Consider the following 4,179-nt stretch of genomic DNA (forward strand, 5'->3'; position numbering starts at 1 on the left):
GGCACTGATGTTGGAGAGAAGGCCTGACTCGCAGTCTTCGCTCAAATTCATCTCAAAGGTGTTCTATCTGGTTGAGGTCAGGACTCTGTTAAGTCCTGTCAAGTTACTCCACCCCAAACTCACTAATTTCTGTCTTTATGGATCTTGCTTTGTGCACTGGTTCAAATCATTTGGTGGAGGGGGGATTATGGTGTGGGGTTGTTTTTCAGTGGTTGGGCTTAGCCAGTGAAGGAAACTTTTAAGGCATCAGCAAAAAAGAGACATTTTGGACAATGTCATGCTCCCAACTTTATGGAAACAGTTTGGGGATGGCCCCTCCCTGTTCCACCAGTGCACATAAAACATGGATGAGCAAGTTTGGGGTGAGGAAGCTTGAGTTATTCAAAACTTAAAAAAAAAAGGAATAACATTTATTTCATAAAACTGTTCGAACTATTGCCCACTCACCATATAGATGGCAATCATCTATGGCCATAGTTCATAGATCAAGGAGATCTAAAACAAAACAAGACCAAAAAATGAATAATGATGATACCGGTAATCAATAATTATATTTATGTATCGCTAACTCAAACCACATTTTGTATCTCCAAATCTTCATTAAGGCCATTTTGGTGACATGGATTCTAATTTATAAATCCAAAAGGTTTGCCTTTTGCATAGGCGAGAATACCTTTTGTTAGTTGTAAATAAACCTTCACAAATGCTTTTAATCGCCATGACTTCAAGACACCCAATGTTTTTGTTGCAGGCTTGAAGAAAATGGTGGGTAACACTATGTTTGGCACACCCCTCTTGTATAAGCCTATGATGTTCTCCGATGCGCTTCCGCAAAGTACGTTTACTGCGCCCTACATATATTACCGTAAGTTGCAAGGACAACGTTGTACATAGATAAACTCTGTGAAAAAACGTCTTGAATTGAAAAGTGTTGCCTTTATTTTTGGTGACTTCCGAATGCCCATGCCCGATGAATTGGTATGTGAGGTAACCACGCTTTTTGCACTGGAACACACATGTTCATGGTCAAAGAAAGACTGGATGTCTGTACCCCAGTTCCTTCTAGGACCCTGTAGGTTACATTGGGAGCGATTATAATCTTCAGGGTGTGTGCCAACCTGAATGTAATGCTTTTATGGCTCAATAAATGAACTTTGTGTTTATGGAGTAGCCCTTTTGCTTCTCATCATGTGTCTCACAATGGATTTTTGATTCATTTCCATTGATCAAGGATCCCTGAGCACTGTTAACTCTAAGCTTTATTATAAGCTTACCTGTAGGTAAAAAAGGGCATGCATACTTTACTATCACTTTAAGAACACATACTATATTTTTTTTGTGTCACTTTTATTATGAGTCCAAAGTGAAGAGGGTAAGGTGGGGAACAAAGTCAAGCACAAAAAACGGTATAATAGCTGCTTGCAATATATGGCAAATTTCTACATGGCTAATGGTATAACATATGGTTTGTTCAATTAAAGAGCTATTTAATTAATTTATACACAGCTAGGAAATGCTAGGAAATGCTAGGAAATGCTAGGAAAGGCAGTTTGCTACCAGTACACATTAGGTCAGTTATACATGACTTTATTTTTGCTAGTGACTAGTGCACAGATTAATAAGCCAGTAATACCGTTCACCTGTATGCAACAAAAGTCCTCCGTACACCCACTCAGCAGAACAATGTTAAAAAAAAAAATGGACCCTGCAGGGGGGACTTTATAACCTGCGATGTCAGAGAATGAGTAGGTCACGTGACTTCACATGAAAACTTACTTAAAAAACTACTACAAAAGGGATAAGTCATATGTTTCAGTGTCTTGTACCTCTCTATGGCACATACAGAGTTAAAAGCTTGAAGCTTGAAAACACAAGTGACAACAGTTGCACTGTGGCCACAGAACATTTTCGGCACCCTTCTGCAGCTGAGCTGCTAAGTGACTTCTCCAAGCAGCTATTTTTAAATCAGAATATACCAGGGGGCAAAAAATACTGGTGATCATCACTGAGCGCAGCAGACAGCTTTTATTAAGAGACATTACATCTTTGATTCCTGTGCAACATATCTTTATCAGAAATGACAAGCAAAGATGAACAAAGCAAATTCCTTCTTGTCTCGTGGCCATATCTAGAATCGCCCCACGCACTTGATAAGCGTTACCTTAATGAAACTGACAAAGCACTTGCAGAAGCGGGTACATCAGCTCTAAAGCAAATTTGCAGCCGTAAGAGATCTCCCCCAAAACGTGTCGCTTCTTGCTCGCAAACAAACCCAAACCGCAACGTTATTTTTAATGCCGGCACCTCTTCCGATCGCCTGTGTTGCCTTTGCTATAAAGTAAGGTGATATGTTGTGATCTCTCAATTGTTTGAATTAAGCCCTGTGTGAGTTCCTCTGCCGAAATGTGTACATATGCTCGGTCCATGCGGGGAAGCCACCACTGGCACTTGTCACAAGAATTAAATCCCACTCAAGCTTGTTTACTGCTCAGTACTTGTCACACTGCTCCCTTGAGCCTTGCGGTTGCTTTTTTTTCTCAGGCTCTGTGCAAGATTTAATTTCCTTTTTTTTTCCTTTTGTTTATGTGTGTCCTTACACTTGCAGGTGCAAGAGGGGAAAAAAAATGCCGCACCAGATGTTTACAACTTGCAGTAACAGAAGAACAGCCAAGATGAAGTGCTACATGGCATTTGATCAAGGCAGCTTTTTGCTCGTTTTCAACTACGTTGCCCTATACAATATTAAATACTTCTCATTCTAAGGCAATATTGAATCTCCGTTTCTGGATGAGCGCAGTATTCCCTGAAGCAATTAACGGGATGTATTTTTTTTTATCTTTGCACTTAATAAACATTTTCTTATGCAGGATGTCTTTTATTCCACACAACAAAAATGTTATGTCTGCACAAGATTTTCATAAACACACTGTTAAAAAGACAATTTACAGGCAGTTTTCCAACACAGATTGTATATCTCCTGATAGTTAAAGTCAGGCTCCTGAAGACATATCTGCATTATTATAATGAAGCCTTGATATTGCCAAGGATCCAACCCTCCTGCCACTCATAACACGTGTGATTATAGTATTCACAACAAATGCTTGTGGAGATGAAGCAGAAAGCTGCACTGAATCTAGTCTTGTTATCTTTGCCCTTTAATTTGCCAAAGACGACACAGTAATTAAGAATATTTACAATCTGTACATTTTTATTTTCATTCCAGAGCATTCTGTTTTGCAGTAAAACTTTCTTGGACAGAATATCACATTTTCAAAATGGTATAATTGTGAGATTCATTAAAAATGTATCGTCATGCTAGGGAGATTTTTAGTACAGGCAGAACTTTATTGAATGACTTTATTTGCTGTGGTGGGATGTCTATTTTTTTTTACAGTTTTCTAAAAGATTAAAAAATTGTCTCCTTGTTATAAAATGTTCAGGAATTCTTATTCTTAAAACGGTTGTGTACCGCTGGAATTTTTATTTTTTTCTTACCGCAAGGTAAAAGTCATAATGTGCTACTAGCACATTATGTGAAACTTACCTTAAAACAAAGCTGTTCCAGCGTCGTGATGTGAGAGTTGCAGCCTCTTCCATTTTCACCTGCCTTGTTTGTGGGCTCTGGCTCTGTGATTAGCCGGAACCGCAATGATGTTACTCCCACGAATGCACGCGGGAGCCACCATTCACAACACAGGGCTCGGAAGGAACGGAACCTGTGGCCGTTCCTTCAGAGCGCATGCGCCATTGATGTCACTGGCTGCATGTAGCGTAAATATCTCCTAAGCGGTGCACGTTTAGGAGATATTTACATTACCTATAGGCTTACCTATAGGTAAATGTCAGCAGAGGAAGTTTACATCATCTTTAAGAATAAGCGATGCTTAGACTTTTATAGAATCTACACCCTACTGTTAAGTTGACGTGCTTTCGACAATGTCATTAATTATAGACTGGGCCACACATTGGGTTTTATTTACTAAAGCCAAATAGGCTTTCCACTATGCAAGGAAATTTATCACAGGTTAAGTGAATGAGACTAGGCTCTTCTCATTTCCATCATCAATGGCTCCTTATTATAAAATGTTCAGGAATTTTTATTCTTAAGAATAAGCGATGCTTAGATTTTAAAGAAGAGGTTTTTCACTACTCAAGGAAATTTACTGCAGGTTTAGTGAA

At 39.1% G+C, this 4,179-nt stretch overlaps 1 long non-coding RNA gene across 1 annotated transcript; it reads left to right on the forward strand.

The window, feature by feature from the left end:
- The first annotated feature begins 750 nt into the window (after positions 1-750).
- LOC143964012 (uncharacterized) lies at positions 751-2,866 on the forward strand. The gene is made up of 2 exons (XR_013271061.1): positions 751-865; positions 2,606-2,866. It is a non-coding gene; the product is annotated as an uncharacterized LOC143964012 (long non-coding RNA).
- The last annotated feature ends 1,313 nt before the right edge of the window (positions 2,867-4,179 follow it).

Source organism: Lithobates pipiens, unplaced genomic scaffold, assembly GCF_037356315.1.
Source record: "Lithobates pipiens isolate NorthernLeopardFrog02 unplaced genomic scaffold, aLitPip1_a1.2 Scaffold_8, whole genome shotgun sequence".
Taxonomy (NCBI): Eukaryota; Metazoa; Chordata; class Amphibia; order Anura; family Ranidae; genus Lithobates; species Lithobates pipiens.